Raw genomic sequence first — 17,641 nt, 5'->3', positions numbered from 1 at the left:
GAGCTGCCCTTTGAAATTTTCTGTTCAACTCATTTACTTCATCATTTCTTCCTTTTGCTTTAGCTATTAAAGAGCAAGTTTCAAGAGCAAGTTTCAGAGTCTCTTCTGACTTTTATTTTAATCCTGGGTTTCCAGAGGATCTCTGAATTGGAAATAATTTTGACCTTTTTTTTTTTTTTTACTCTGATTAAGTGTATAAATTGTTTCTCTAGGAAAAGGCTTATATGCACATGTACTTAAAATGTTGCTTGTTTTTTTTAGGAGACCATGGACCTCAAGTTAAGAACTCTTCCGACTAGAGGTAAAATAGAGCCTAATAACTCTTATTTGGACTGGGATAATCTCTTTTTACTTGGATCCACAATCAACGCCCATGGAAGCAGCAGCCAAAAAATCAAATGACGCATTGCATTGGACAAACTTGCTGCAGAAGACCTCTTTAAAGTGTTAAAAAGCAAAAGTGTCACTTCAAGATGTGCCTGACCCAAGCCATGGTATTTTCAATCACCTCATATGCATGTGACAGCTGGACAATGAATAACGAAGACCGAAGAAGAATTTGGCGCCTTTGAATTATGGTGTTGGCAAAGAATATTGAATATACCATGGACTGCCAGAAGAACGAATAAATCTGTCTTGGAAGAAGCACAGCCATGATGTTCCTTAGAAGCAAGGGTGGCGAGACTTCGTCTCACATACTTTGTACATGTTATCAGGAGGGACAAGTCCCTGGAGAAGGACATCGTGCTTGGCAAAGTAGAGGGTCAACGAAAAAGAGGAAGACTTGCAACAAGACGGATTGATACAGTGGTTGCAACAATGGGCTGAAGCATAACAACAATTGTGAGAATGGTGCAGAACCGGGCAGAATTTTGTTCTGTTGTACATAGGGTAGATATGAGTCAGAACTGACTGTACGGCACCTAACAACAACAATCTCTCAAGTGTGATTTGGTATTGTCTTAAGGCATCTTGAATCATTGGTGGGGGGGTGGGGCTGGGGGAAGGTCCACGTTCTGATGTATTCACCTTGAGGTTAATAATTTCTGGTCACTTTTAGGTAATGTGGATACAGCATGTGCCTGCTGTAGACTGGAGACCCATGTTGAGCATTAGGAAAGGGCTTTGACTAGTTTCTTCTCTCTACGTACTCGTTTATTCTTCCTGTGATTTCTGAGTCCTGGATGGTTGGAACAAGGCAAAGAAGGGCAAGGAAGACAGGAAAGATCCCACTTGACAGATACCGGTGTGAGCTGGCTTCAGGTTGGTGGTTGGTGCTTGAAACCCACCAAGCAGTGCCACAGAAGAAAGGCCTGGTAATCTGCTCCCATAAAGATTATGGCCAAGAAAACCCTATGGAATAGTTTTACTCTGTAACACATGGAGTTACCATGAGTTAGAACTGATTCGACAACAAGTTTAAAAAAAAAATGTATACGTATATACATTGTATCCGTATATATGAATATGTATATGTGTGTGCATTTATATGTGCTCTGGTGACACAGTGTTTAAAGCAATTGGCTGCTAATTGAAAGGTCAGTGGTTCAAAACCACCAGCGGCTCCAAGAGAGAAAGATGTGGCAGTCTGCTCCCATACAGATTTGTAGCCTCAGAAACCCTCTGGTGTTGCTATGAACTGGAATCAACTCAACGGCAGTGGGTTTGGTTTTTGGTTTGGTGCATTTATATATTTATATAATAAGTATATATGTATAATAAGTATATATATACTTATAAGAATATGTATATCTATACATACATATATGTACATACACATTTATGTGTGTATAAATAGGTGTGTGTGTGTATATACACACACACACACACACATATATATGAGAGATAGAATGAAAGCCAATGTGTCAAAATGACAGTAGGTTAATCTAGGTGAAGGATATACTTTACTAGTCTTCCACCTTTTTTCAGGTTTGAAAACTTTCAAAATAAAAAGTTGGGCAAACATAAAATTTTTATGAGATCAAAAAGCATGTGTACAGAGTAATTAGTTTCTATTATTACGTATAACTTTTACATGGAAATGTGAGCACGGAGAGGTTAGACACTCATTTCAAGTTTAGACAATAAATAATGAACTTGTAATGTAAAAAAAAAAAATTTTTTTTTTAAATTTACTGTTAACAATTTGTAAGGAAGGAACCTTTTTTTTTTATTGGGCTTTAGGTGAAAGTTTACAGAGCAAATTAGTTTCTCATTAAACAGTTAATACATAAATTGTTTTGTGATCTTGTTTGTAACCCTGCTATATGTCAATACTCTTCCCTTCTCTACCCTGGTTTCCCTGTTTCCATTCGTCCAGTTTTCCTGTCCCTTCCTGCCTTCTCGTCTTTACCTTTGGGCTGGTGTGCCCATTAGTCTCGTATACATGATTGAACTATAAATCATATTCCTCATGTGTGTAATTGTTGGCCCTACAGACTTGTCTAATCTTTGGCTGAGAAGTGTGGACCTCAGGAGTGACTTCAGTACTGAGTTAAAAGACTGGGGGCCATACTTTCGGGGTTTCTCCAGTCTCTGTCAGACCAGCAAGGCTGTTTTTTTTTTCGTGTGTGTGAATTTGAATTTCGTTCTACATATTTCTCCTGCTTTGTCCGGGACCCTCTATTGTGATCCCTGCCAGAGCAGTTGATGATGGTAACTGGGTACCATCTACTTATTCTGGGCTCAATCTGGTGGGGGCTGTGGTAATTGTGGTTCATTAGTCCTTTGGACTAATCTTTCCCTTGTGTCTTTGGTTTTCTTCATTCTTTCCTCCAGCCAGTATGGGACTAGTAGTTGTATCTTAGCTGGCTGCTCACAGGCCTTTAAGATCCCAGATGCTCCTCATCACAGTTGGATGTAGAACAATTTTCTTTATAGACTATGTTATGCCAATTGAGCTAGATGTCCCTTGGAATCATGGTCCCCAGCCCTCAGCCCAGTGTCTCGGTCCCTCAGGGCATTTGGATGTGTCTGTGAAATTTCTATGACTTTGCCTCCATCAGGCTGGGCTGACATCCCCAGTATTGTGTACTGTCTTACCCTTCACCAAAGTTACCACTTATCTACTATCTAGTAAGTGATTTTCCTTCTCCTTTCTTGTAACCACGAAGATTATTTCTTTCTGTGTGGAAACATTTTCATGTGTTATTACAGTAGTGGTCTCACGCAGTATTTGCCCTTTTGTGATTGATTTATTTCACCCAGTGTAATGCCCTCCAGATTCATCCATGTTGTGAGATGTGTGACAGGTTCATCACTGAAGAACCCTGGTCTTTCTGACTCGTAGTAGTTACTGTTACCATATTTATAGCCATCCCCTGAGATCTCCTATACCATCAAAGGAAGGTGGACACCACAGTCTTCCTTCTGTCTATGTCAACTCTCACTCTGTCCTTTGGGACTTCTTTGGAGTCTTTTAAGGACAATCAAAAATGTTTATTTTAGCTTGATTTCACCCATGTAAAAATGGACTTGGGATGTAGACAATCTAATATACTTTATCCGAGACCCACATCAAAAGGGACTTGTTTAGCGGGAAAGGATTCAGGTCCTGTTACGCTCCTTACCAGGGATTGGGGGTGTACTGGTGACACATTTAATACAGTGAACTACAGAGTCATTGGGTGGCACAAACAGTTAAGCACTTGGCTACTAACAGAAAAGTTGACAGTTGAAGTCCCCAGAGGTGCCTTGGAAGAAAGCCCTGGCAACACTTCCAAAGGATCATAGCCACTGAAAACCCTAAGAAGCACTGTTCTACTCTGACATACATGGGGTTGCCATGAGTTGGAACTGACTCCACAGCGACTTTTTTTTTCACACAGCCCCTGACCACACTTGCCTGTTTGACAAAGTTAAGCAAATACAAGGAGTCTAAACTCTCATTACTTTTAGTATCTCTAGATAAACAGGGAAGAAAGCAGAACAAGTAGAAGGACTGCAGGTTTTGGAGCCAAAGGAACATGTTTCTGAACCTACTCAGCCTCGACTCGAGGGGAGTGGGTTTTTTTTCTAAACCTATGTCTTTTATTTACCAGCTGTGGAATCCTGGGTGAGTCGCTTGTTGCCTCTGCACACAGTTTTCTTATTGGAAAAACAGGGAGAATGATAACCACTTTTGCAGCCTTATTGGAAAATCAGAGATAATGTTTATAGGGTGCCTGACACCTAGAAGGTACTCAATAAATAGTAGCTATTACTATTATTTTGAAAACACCCAATCCCTTATTACAGATGTTTATAAGCACAGCACATCCTCATGCATTCTCTGTATCAAATATTTGTTGTGGTCTCAAAAATAACATTCCTGCTGAGATTATTTTTCTCTTCCACATGTGGTTTCTCGTAGTTCTACATGTGTGGCTTGGTTCTTGGATTCCACTCAGTCATTATGCAACATCATGATGTTCCTAAGATGCTGTGTTGGAGAGAAAGGCACATTGAAAACAGACACAAGTAACATGGTGGTGGCAGGAGATGAGCTTGACCAGATGTTTTCCAAACTCCACAGGCTGGGACTCACAGGTGGCCCCTGGTGCTGAGTGCAGCCGCTCAGGAAATAACCTGCCTCCCAGCTGATTTCTCCATCATGGTTAGGTCAGAGCCTGATGCAGGCCCAAATTTATGGCAAGGTGGAGTGCAGATGGAGAACACTGCAACCTTGGTTTTGTGTGAGAGGATCAGGAATTACCTTTAGGAATTGTTACTGCCAGGATTTATTGGAGAATTACAGATTTCTGAACCATTTCTTCTGGGAACCCCCCCTCGGATGCTGACTTCTTCCCCTGGATGTTTTTACCTTCACTTTGTCCTGCCATTACCTCCACCCCACAATCTCTATCCTTACCGACTGAGCCCTTTATTCATTGGCACTTGATATTTGTTAGAGGCTTCTCCTTTTGTCTCAAGTCCCTGGGTGGTACAAACAATTAACACATTTGGCTGCTAACCGAAAGGTTGGAGGCTTGAGTCAGAAGAAAGGCCTGGAGATCTACTTCCTAAAAATCAGCCATTGAAAACCCTGTGGAGCACAGAGTCTGACACACACGGGGTCGCCATGAATTGGAGTCAACCTGACAGCAACTGATTCTCTTTTGTCTGCCTCTCTGGATGGATTTGAAATTCCACATGGCCATACCTATTCTCTGGTAGAACTCAGAATACGGGGTTGGGTAACTCACAGAGCTTGCAAATTGAAGTTGTCTTAGTTTTCTTTCCCTTGGAAGTCATGAGCATGGTTTTGTACCAAGCGAATTTCATTTCTTGGGTGTGTCTCTCAATGCTGATGAAAATAAACGTTCTGGTATTAAGCAATGTGTCTTGCCATGCATCTCCTTGCCCTGGGTCAGGAATAAAATAAAATAAAATAAATAAAATAAAATAAAATAAAATAAAATAAAATAAAATAAAATGCTAAGATTGAGTAGAAGTAGAACCCACTTTCCACAAAATTCAAACACGTACTGTATGAATGGTCTGGCTCCACCGCTCCCTTTTTGGTGTATGATTCCCCAGCCTCTGTTCTAGTCAACAGCTGCTAGCAATTTAGCAATGAATCGCCCCTTTAATTAATCAATTGGAGTCCACATGGAGGAGGTCTGTATTTACTCTGTCAAAATTTTGACAAAAGCATGCATGCAAAGAAATCAGGCATGCACAGAAAATCCAATTTCTTTTTGACTGTGTTCAAATAGTAATCAGAAAGCTGCATGTAAGATACATGCAATTGCCTTTGCATAGAAAATGAATGTGTGCTTTTTTTTTTTAAAGGGGGACCATGCTTTGGTTAGTAGAATAAACTTAGCTGTACTGTAAGATCAAGAACAGAATAATGTGTTTACAGAAGAAGAACAAAATTTATAAATCCAAGCTTTGGAATAACTGAGAGATTTCAGAGAATGGGAAACAGGGGAGAGGGTTGTTTCCCATTCTACCCAACATAAGCAGAAACATAAGCAGAAAACATGTCTTGTTTTGAAAATGCTATTAACATGGGGCAGTTTTGCTGACAGAGGGTGAAGGACAACTGGGGAACAACCCGGATGTGAAGCCCACTTCCTGACATATGCCAAGGCATGTGGAATGTAGGGGAATGAACGCCTGCATCTTCGTCAGGCTGCAGGGATGTGGTGTCATCATGCAAGAGCCAGACTTCAATGAAGGTGGTCAGTGAGAGGGGAGCTCAATGAGGAGGTCCAAGATATAGGGGCGTTTGTTAACGGGAAAGGGCTTCCAGCAGGAGGATCTGCATCCTAGAATGCATTTAGCTTTATTATTTGGCACATATGTTGTCTATATACATGTATATATATATATATGGGTATACAACCATCTGTTTGTCAGCTTGTTGTACTGTGATGCCTTGTGTACTGCTATGGTGCGGGAAGCTATGCCACCGGTATTCGAAATACAGCAGGGTCACCCAGGGGGACAGGTTTCAGCAGAGCTAACAGACTAAAACAGAGTAGGTAGAAAGGCCCGATGATCTTTCCTCAGAATTAACCAATGAAAACCCTATGAATCACAGTAGAATATTGTCTGATACAGTGCTGGAAGATGAGTCCCCTAGTTTGGACTACACAGTGGCTGCAGTGATGGCCTTGAGAACACCAGGGATCTTGAAGATGGCATAGGACAACATTTTGTTCTGATGTAAATAGGATCACCATGAGTTGGAGCTGACTCAATGACAGCTAACAACAACATACATGTGTACCATATTTTAACGCAAATAAAACACATCTTCTTCATTTGTTTGCCAGCTGCTCCCTCTCCCCTTGAGGTATTTTCATAAACGCATGTTATTTGCATAAAATATGGTGTGCATGTATATATATATATATGTGCATGTGTTATATGTCACATATACCTATATACACGTATTATATGTCACATAGATACCCTTACTACTTTATCAATTTTATGTTTTATTAAAATAAAATTTCCACAACCTCAAAACGTCTGGAAAAACTAGAAAATACCTTTACCAAGATGATTTTTTTTTTTTTTTAATACCACAAAATAGGTGAATGTGGCACAAGACACTCTCTGGACAAATCTCATTTATCACTATCTTACCTATCTATGAGAATTCTGGACAAAATAAAGGACGGCAGGCAGACAGTCGGTGGTGTTCTGTAGCCACCTAGATAGCCAGGGTTTGGCAATTACACAGCTTCTGCTTTTCCTAATCATTGGCCATAATGTCATAACAGTCCTGATCTCCCGGGGGCCCCCTGGGAAGTCTTTCTTTCCCAGGGAGTCAGGAGGGGAATAAAAGGCTCAGACTCCCTCTAGGGTGTTTAGGGGACAGGCTGGCCGGGTGGGTTTTTGTCTTCTGCTTCTCCTTCATATATTGTTTCTCCCTCCTTAGAAATGACACTGCTGACAGCGTTATTTCTTGGGCAGTTTACATGCCACAGAATGTGCTGAAGTTGTCTGGCAGCTTCCATGATTAGGGTAATCATCGTCGCAGACACCAGTCATCTGCACCTGCACTTCGTTCCAGCGCAGCGTGTCGGAGGGGCGCAGCAGCGGGCGCCCAGAGCCCTCGGATGCCGCCCCCTCCGCTCCGCCCCCTCCCAGCTCGGGCTGCTTACACAGCTCTGCAGCGGTGCGCGGGCCCTGACAGGGGGGTGCAGCCAGTGACTTACGGAGAGGGGACAAGAGACTGAGTCTGCTTGCCACAGGGATGTTTCCTGCTAATATACTGGGCTCCTGGGAGCACACCGAAGGCTTCTTATATGAAGAGTAATGGGGCTATCTTAGGCAGCAGGATGAGAAAACATAGACCACTTGGCTCTCTATTTAGGACTAGAATTTGAGTCAAAACTACATGGTAGGAAACAACTTTCATGTGTGGAACTTACTTCTACATTTGTAGTATGTTCTCAAAAAACGTTACCACCCATTTATTCTAAGTAGGGAGCTAAGTTGTTGTTTGAAACACAAAGAGACAGTCCCTTAAATTTAAGGAGTACTTCCTGAGTGAGGTCACATCTCAGACTCTACCTGGGAAGGAAAACCTAGAGAAAGGACTTGATACTTGCTCCCCAGGACTTACCCATGGGAAATGAGTCAGATACAAGAACTTATTTTCTATTGTTACAAAAAGTAAGTGCATAGGAATTTCTGAGAAGGGTTTGGTAGCTGAGGGTCAGCATTTGGGAAAGGTTTCCTGAATTTCTGGATGCCAGATCGGGAAGGAAAGGATGACTCCACACAAGTGGAGAGAAGGAAAGGTCATGAAATAACACATGGATTTTAAATTCTTTCAGCCAACATCAGATTTCGTGGCAATTAGGAACCAGTGTGAAGTTCTGTTTAATGTTAAATCATAGGGTGCTTTTTTACCAAAAGGGAATGGGAAAAGTGAGAACTAGGAACTGCTTAGAGAGGTGCTAGGATATAACACATTTCTAGGCATGTCAAGACAACTCAGCTGGTGGGTACAAATAGGAAATGGCAGACAGAGGAAGGGAGGGAAAGAGGGAGTAAGAGAGACAGAGAGAGACAGTGAGAGAAAGAGAGACAGCGAGAGCACGTGTGCTCATGGGGTATGCCATAATTATTCAAAAAGGGAGAAATTAAGATATCGAGAACTCAAGAATAGCGATATTGTTGTCCCAAGACGGCATCACAGAAATGTTACACCAGTATTTAACATGTGTCATTCTACCTGGTTAACAGCTGAGAAGCAGCCTAGGAAAGAGTACTCCAGCCGAACTGCAGCTAGGAGTGAGGCAGAGAAGAGAGACAGTTAGGAAACTGGCTTTGTCATGAATGGCATCACGTGTCCTCTCCCGGTTCTTGGCCTTTATTTTTAAATTACCTGTGTATTGCTTCGTATTAGTTGGAATTTAAAAAGAATTTTTAAATTTAGCTATGTTTATTGTATTGTTTCAGTAAATAATAATTTCCCCTGTAAAAGCCACTGACGAATATGCTGCACTGTGTAGAGCTACTTTTTTTTCTGTTAAGGAATATTTAAACATTTAGGTCTGTTAAAGTTAGGGGAACCTGCAATCATTTGTGACAACTATTAGAAGGGAAGGCATCCTCCCAGCTGCCATGTTTTACTCCCCCAACTCCATTGCCCCTGCATCTAATGAGCTGTCCCATCGACAGATTCTCTGTCCATACTACCTCGCACCATTCTACTCCTCTCCATTCCTGCAGCTCCTATCCACAGTCCACTTCCCCTTGCCTTTCACCTGGACATTAGGATATCCTCATTCATTCCAGACATCACAATTTGAGCATTATAGTAGGTATAGGGATGCAGTAATGTATGAGACACAGTTCCTGCTTTAAAGTAGCTCTAGTGGCCTGGTGGCACTATGGTTAGCTGCTTGACTGCTAACCAAAAGGTCGATGGTCAGAACCTACCAGTGGCTCTGCAGGAGAAAAGACCTGGCCATATGTTCCAGTAAAGATTACAGCCTAGGAAATCCTATGGCACAGTTCTACTCTGTCCTATATGGTCACTATGAGTTGAGGTCGACTCGATGGTATACAATAGTCTAGTTAAGAAATCCCTCGGTAGTGCAAACGGCGAAAGCACTCGGCAACTAACTGGAAGGTTGGAGGTTTGATTCTACCCAGAGGCGCCTCAGAAGAAAGGCCATTTCCAAAAAATCAGCCACTGAAAACCCCCGTGGAGCATAGTTCTACTGTGACACACATGGGGTTGCCATGAGTCAGAATCGACTTGGTGGCAGCTGGTTAGTCTAGTTAAGGAGCAAGACGAGCAAACTGACAGTGTAAATACTATTTTAGAGCAACGAAGTTGGGACATTTTCAGCACCCATAGAAGGCCCACCTAACCCAGGTGGAGGTTCAGAGGTGGCTTCTGGAGAAAGAAGAGATGCCTGAGCTCGAGTCTATCAGAGGAAGCCGAGTGGGAGGGGAGTAATGTGTGCAGGAGTCTGGAGGCAAGAGTTAGCATGATATATTTAGGGAACTACAAGTTGTGCAGAATAACTAGAGCCCAGGAAAAAAGGATAATAAGACAGTGTGAAGAGTTATGTTCCCCAAAAATGTGTGTTGTAAATCCTAACCTCTGTACCTGTGGTTGGGGACATGGTGGTGCAGTGGTTAAGAGCTATGGCTGCTAAACAAAAGGCCAGCAGTCGGAATCTACCAGCCTCTCCTTGGAAACCCTATGGAGGCAATTCTACTCTGTCCTATAGGGTTGCTATGAGTCGGAATCGACTTGATGGAATTTTTTCTTTTTTTAAATATCTGTGGTTATAATCCCATTTGGGACTGGGTTTTCTTTGTTATGTTAATGAAACAATATTAGTATAGGGTGTATTTTAAGTCAATCTCTTTTGAGGTATGAAAGAGATTAAACAAGCAAGCAAGAAGTAGAGATGGGGGAAGATACATGCCAAGTCACATGGAGATCTCTCAGGAATCAGGAAACAGCTAAAAAGAGACGAGGACCTTCCCCTAGACCTGACAGAGAAAGCCTTCCCCTAGAGGCAGCACTGGAATTTGGACTGCTAGCCTCCTAAACTGTGAGAAAATCAATTTCTGTTTGTTAAAGCCACCCACTTGTGGTATTTACTGTTATAGCAGCACTAGGTAACTAAGACAGACAGTAGCTAAGCACGTAGACAGGGTCAGGCAGTGGTAAGCCTGTGCTTTCATTCATTCATCATTCCATCATTCACTGCTTCATGGTTTTGAGTGCTTACAATGCACAAAACAAGAGACTAAGCACCACATATTTAAGGAAACAGAATAATTTAACAAGTGTGTTTATGAAAGAGACCACAGGTGAGGTGTAGTGAGGAGCTGGATGCAGAGTGGAGAAAGGGGTTGATGCTTGACTAACGTTCGACTAGTGGGGTTCTCATGCCCCTGCTGCCCACAGATTCCTGCTTGTGGGTGACACCCTACAGCTGGATGTCAGCTTAACTTTACTCGTTCCTTGACTGAAAATATAAATGTAGAATGATGATGGGGCATTCAGCAGTGAGGAAATGAGCCAGAGACAAGGCAGAAGAAGCAAGCTAGATGGTTGAGCAATTTTCCTAAACCATATATGAAAGAAGAGTCTTGTAAAGGAATGGATTTTGACTTGACTTTATGTGCAGAACTTATAAAAATGCCAGGCAACGTGCATTCAGCAGAGCGTTAGTGCATTAGGGGCCATAATTTAGTTGAGTTTCTGTAAAGCAACTCGAACCAAGAAATGAAAAATGAGGGTGTTCGATTTCTGCAGAATCAATTTTTGGGAAAAAAAAGTAGTGAATAATGGATGCAATAGAATGGAATAACTGAATAATACAGTGGGAAGAAATTAGGAGCATAAAAGGGAAAAGAAAGTGCTCAAAGATAATCTGATCCAAGGCAAAGGGTTATAAACTACCATTTAGTAATAAAGCTACTTTTGGGCCAGGGAGAAGAATAAGAAAAATAAAAAGTAATTTCAGATGAAAAAAAAAAAAAGAAAGAAAGAAATGTGAAATATTAAACACTTGGGCCATGCAATATTGAAAAGACAGAGCAAAATTAAAATAATATATAAACTTTGACAGTTTCCATATTTTTCAAACTATATTTCCTCAGCCTGATTTCCAAACCGATGCCATCTTCCTGCTGGTCCTTGTTCAAAGCCCATGGGGGAACCACCACCAACCACTGGTCTCCTCTTACCTACTTCTTCAGGTAACTCAGAGTTATCCTTTCTCTCTGCCATCACCACTCCAGTCACTCAATCAGTGGTAGGTCAACAAATATGAGTACCTGCTAAATGGCGGATACTGCACCAGGTTCTTGGGGTTATGGGATAAAAAATAGTGCCTGCTCTTAAAACAGGACGGTCAAGGTTCTAGAGACCACATGATTAAGTGCGGTGATGAAAAATAAACTCTAAAAAAGGAACGCCATTATCTTCTTCTGGTACTGCGTTCTAGTGGGAACAAAATCTCTTACCTCTCTGACCTTTTCTCTCAGATTACCTTTCTACCATGGTGGTCCTGGGACCAGCCACATCAGCATCTCTGGGAGCTTGTCAGAACTGCAGATTTTTAGGCTCTTTCCAGACCTGCTGAATCAGAAACTGATCCTGAGTGGGGCCTAGGATCTGTGATTTGACAAGCCCTCCAGGTGATTCTGCTGTACATTCGTGTTTGACAACCACTTCTCTTCCTTTTGGCCTAACTTTATCCTGAAGATTCCACTCCCTATTGAAGCCCAGGCAAGAACTAAGCACTTTTACACTAGCTCTCTCTTGATCCTCAAAACAATCGTAGGAAATATTTCTTTGTTACTTGCCATTTTCACTTATGACAAGACTGAGGCTCAATTAAGTAAAGTGACTTGCCGAAGGCCATGGTGATAATAAATGCTGAGCTGGGATTTGAATCCAGGTCTGGTTTGATTCCAATGCCTGTGCCCCTTTTCTCTCAGCACTGCAACGTTTTCTAACTCAACTTCTCACACTTTCAATCAATAGTCCCTTTCTCATTTAAGTCTACTGCATCCTACCTCAAAATATATCTGTATTTGCCCCTTCTTTATTGCCTCCTACTTAGAGAGAGGGGCTCCTTTCCAAGTCTAGCCCTTCCAGTCTGTGCTCTTGATTGTGACTCCTCTGAGACTTCCCTCTCTGTCACTTTCTATCTATTCTCCGTCTTTATTATCTTTTCATTAGCCCTTCTCATATGTTTACATCTTCAAAAAATTACTTAGTTGTCTCCTTTCATTTTTAAAAAATAACAGATTTTAGTTTTTAGAACAGTTTTAGGTACAGGGAAATTGTGTAGCAAGTACAGAGAGTTCCCATATGCTTCCTCTCCCCCTTGTGAACTGCTTCTTCTATTATTAACATATTACATTCCTGTGGTACCTTTATTACAACTGATGATCTAATGTTGTTGTTAGGTGCCATCGAGTCAGTTCTGACTTATAGCGACTCTGTCTATGTACAACAGAACAAAACACTGCCTGGTCCTAAGCCATCCTCACAATCGTTATGCTTGAACCCATTGTTGCAGCCACTGTGTCAATCCACCTTGCTGAGGGTCTTCTTTTTCGATGGCCCTTCACCCTGCCAAGCATGATGTCCTTCTCCAGGGACTGATCCCTCCTGATAACATGTTCAGAGTATGCTTCTAAGGAACATTCTGGTTGTACTTCTTCCAAGACAGATTTGTTTGTTCTTTTGGCGGTCCATAGTATGTGTATTCAATATGCTTCACCACCACCACAATTCAAAGGCATCAATTCTTTAGTCTTCCTTATTCAGCTTTTGCATGCGTATGAGGTGACTGAAAACACCATCGCTTGGGTCAGGCACACCTTAGTCCTCAAAGTCACATCTTTGCTTTTGAACATTTTAAAGAGGTCTTTTGCAGCACATTTGCCTAATCCAATGCATCTTTTGATTACTTGACTGCTGCTTCCATGGCTGTTGATTGTGGATCCAAGTAAAATGAAATCCTTGACAACTTCAATCTTTTCTCCATTTATCATGATGTTACTTATTGGGCTAGTTGTGAGGATTTTTGTTTCTTTATGTTGAGCTGTAATCTATACTGAAGGCTGTGGTCTTTGATCTTCATTGGTAAGTGATTCAAGCCCTCTTCACTTTCAGCAAGCAAGGTTGTATCATCAGCATAACACAGGTTGTTAACGAGTCTATGAGTCTTCCTCCAATCTTGATGCCACATTCTTCTTCATAGAGTCCAGTTTCTTAGATTATTTTCTCAGCATACAGATTGAAGAGGTATGGTGAAAGGATACAACCATGACACACAACTTTCCTGGCTTTAAGCCAGGCAGTATCTCCTTGCTCTGTTCGAATGACTGCCTCTTGATCTATGTACAGGTTTCTCATGAGCACAATTAAGTGTCCTGGAATCCTCATTCTTTGCAGTGTTATCCATAATTTGTAATGATTCACACACACAGTGAAATGCTTTTGCATAGTCAATAAACCACAGGTAAACATCTTTCTGGTATTCTCTGTTTTCAGCCAAGATCTACCTGACATCAGCAATGATATCCCTGGCTCCACATCCTCTTCTGAAGCCGGCCTGAGTTTCTGGCAGTTCCCTGTCAATATACTGCTGCAGCCGCTTTTGAATGATCTTCAGCATAATTTTACTTGTGTGTGGTATGAATGATACTGTTCAATAATTTCTGCATTTGGTTAGATCATCTTTCTTGGGAACAAGCATAAATACGGATCTCTTCCAGTCAGTTGGTCAGGTAGCTGCCTTCCAAATTTCTTAGCATAGATAAGTTAGTATTTCCAGCACTGGATCCATTTGTTGAAACATCTCAATTGATATCCTGTCAATTCCTGAAGGCTTGTTTTTCACCAATGCCTTCAGTGTCGCTTGGACTCCTTCCTTCAGTACCATTGGTTCTTGATCATACGCTACCTCCTGAAATGACTGAACATCAACCAATTCTTATCAACCAATTCTTTTGCATTCTGTGTATTTCTTCCATCTTCTTTTGATGCTTCCTGGGTGGTTTAGTATTTTCCTCTTAGGATCCTTTAATATTTTAACTCGAGGCTTGAATTTTTACTTCAGTTTTTTTCAGCTTGAGAAATGCTGAGCATGTTCTTCTCTTTTGGTTTTCTATCCCCAGGTCTTTAAACATGTCATTATAATACTTTACTTTGTCTTCTCAAGCCACCCTTTGAAATCTTCTGTTCAGCTCTTTTACTTCATCATTTCTTCTGTTTGCTTTAGCTACTAGAAGTTCAAGAGCAAGTTTCAGAGTCTCTTCTGACATCCATTTTCGTCTCTTCTTTCTTTCCTGTCTTTCTAATGACCTCTTGCTTCCTTCATGTACGATATCCTTGATGTTATTCCATAACTCGTCTGGTCTTCAGTCATTAGTGCTCAACCCATCAAATCTATTCTTGAGGTGGTCTCTAAATTCAGGTGGGATATACTCAGGGTCATACTTTGGCTCACGTGGACTTGTTCTGTCAGTTTGTTGTACTCTCAGGACTTCTGTGTTGCTGTGATGCTGGAAGATATGCCACTAGTATTCAAATACCAGCAGAGTCACCCATGGCAGTCAGGTTTCAGCTGAGCTTCTAGACTAAGACAGACTAGGAAGACAGACCCAGCAGTCTGGTTCTGAGAAGGATTAGCCAGTGAAAACCTTATGAATAGCAGCAGAATGTTGTCTGATACAGTGCTGGAAGATGAGCCCCCCAGGTTGGAAGGCACTTAAAATACAACTGGGGAAGAGCTGCCTTCTCAAAGTAGAGTTGACCCTAATGATATGGATGGAGTCAAGCTTTTGGGACTTTCACTTGCTGATGTGGCATGACTCAAAATGAGAAGAAAGAGCTGTAAACATCCATTAATAATCAGAATGTGGAATGTATGAAGTATGAATCTAGGAAAATTAGAAACAGTCAAAAATGAACTGGAACGCATGAACACTGATACCATAGGCATTAGTGAGCTGAAATGGAGTCGTGTTGGCCATTTTGCTTCGGACAAACACGTGGTCTACTACGCTGGGAATGACAACTTGAAGAGGAATGGTGTTGCATTATTGTCAAAAAGAACATTTCAAGATCTATCCTGAAGTATAATGCTTAGCCAGTGATAGGATAATATCCATACGTCTACAAGGAAGGCCAGTTAATATGACTATTACTCAAATTTACATACCAACCACTAAGGCCAAAGATGAAGAAATTGAAGATTTTTACCAGCATCTGCAGTCTGAAATTGATCAAACATGCAATCAGGATGCATTGATAATCATTGATAATTGGAATGAGAAAGTTGGAAACAAAAAAGAAGGATTGGTACTTGGAAAATATGGCCTTGGTGATAGAAATGATGCCTGAGATTGCATGATAGGATTTTGCAAGACCAATAATTTCTTCATGGCAAATACCCTTTTTCACCAACATAAACAGTGGCTATACATGTAGACTTCACCAGATGGAATACACAGGACTTGAATCTACTACATCTGTGGAAAGAGACAATAGAAAAACTCAATATCATCAGTCAGAATGAGACCAGGGGCAGCGGCAAAACAGACCATCAATTGCTCCTATGCAAGTTGATGAACTAATACTGATACATTATTATTTACTAAAGTCATTAGTTTACAGTAGGGTTCATATTTTGTGTTGTACCAAACCTGTTGCTGTTGAGTTGATTCTGACTCATAGTGACCCTATAGGAGAGCGTTGAACTGCCCCATAGGGTTTCCAAGAGCGGCTGGTGGACTCAAACTGCTGATCTTTTGGTAAGCAGCCGAGCTGTTAACCACTGCACCTCCGGGTGTCCACCATTACGGTATCATACAGAGTAGTTTCTCTGGCCCCCCAAATGCCCTACTCGTCCTTTTCTACCCCCCCACCCTGAGCCCCTGGCAACCACTGACGTTTTACCGTTTCCATGGTTTTAATTTTTGCCATCTATTCCTACCTTTATTATCTTTTCATATGCCCTTCTCATCTTGTTTATGTCTTCTAAAAATTTAGTCATCTGTTTCCTTCTTTCATTCTTAATCTCCAGATTACCCTGTCTTTCCTGCGGTTGTTGTTGTTGTGAGGTGCCATTGAGTCAATTTGGACTCAGTGACCCCATGTGACAGAGCAGAACTGCCCCCTACAGTTTTCTTGGCTATAGTCTTTATGGGAGTAGAGTTCCAGGAACCTGTCAACCTTTTGGTTAGCAGCCATACCCTTAACCATTGTACCGCCAGGGCTTCTTCCTGTTTTCCCTGGTTTTATATTATCTCACTGAGTATCTCACCCATTCTCAGGATTTTTCTTTGGATAAATTCCAAAGAATTTATGTCTCTAGTCCCGATCCCTTTTCTAAGCCACAGACCCATGACTAAAACTTCTTGCTGGTATCTTATTCAGCCTCAGCTCAGTATGCCTAAAATGGAGCTGATTGTCTCTTTCCAAACCTGATCTCTGTCTGGTTAATGGTGTCATTGTCCACCAAGTCTGCTAGCAGAAAGAACCTGGTCTCATCTATGCTCTTCCCTCTCTTTCACTCTCTGTATCCCATCAGTCCCAATGACCTAACAGCTCTTCCTTAAAATATCCCTCAGATCTGGTCCTCCCCCTTATAGTTCCCAAATAGATTATAAGCTCCTTGAGGGATGAATAGGATCTTTCCCCCCTCATGTTTGTACATGGATTCTCTTGCATGTCACAGGTGCTTAAAAAGTATTAAGTGAATATATAGAGAGATTATGGGGAATAAAAGAAAAGCGACAATCATTATTCTCATAGGAAGAGGGGAGAAATAGCAGACACTGTAAAGGTAAATTAAAATAACTTATTGGCAACCAAGGTGACTGTTAAAATGCATACTGAATTATTAGCCACAGAGGGCGAAGAAAATGGGGGACCTGAAAGACTTATCAAATAATGAATCAAAGGACGGTTCCTGCAGCCTAAGAGGCAGAGATATTTCAACATCTCAAGAATCAAGTGCTACAATCTTTTACGAGACTAGAAAATCATTGTAGGTCTCATAAATTTTCCTCTGCTCATTGTTTCACAGGCTTAATTTAAGATGAGTCACTCCATAAATCTAGGCAAAGATGACTAATGATTATAATAACAATATCATAAATTATATAGTGCTTTTCCTCCAAAGGAAAACTTTATCTA

Source organism: Loxodonta africana, chromosome 14 (genome assembly GCF_030014295.1).
Source record: "Loxodonta africana isolate mLoxAfr1 chromosome 14, mLoxAfr1.hap2, whole genome shotgun sequence".
Taxonomy (NCBI): domain Eukaryota; kingdom Metazoa; phylum Chordata; class Mammalia; order Proboscidea; family Elephantidae; genus Loxodonta; species Loxodonta africana.
This window is presented reverse-complemented; position numbering follows the sequence as displayed.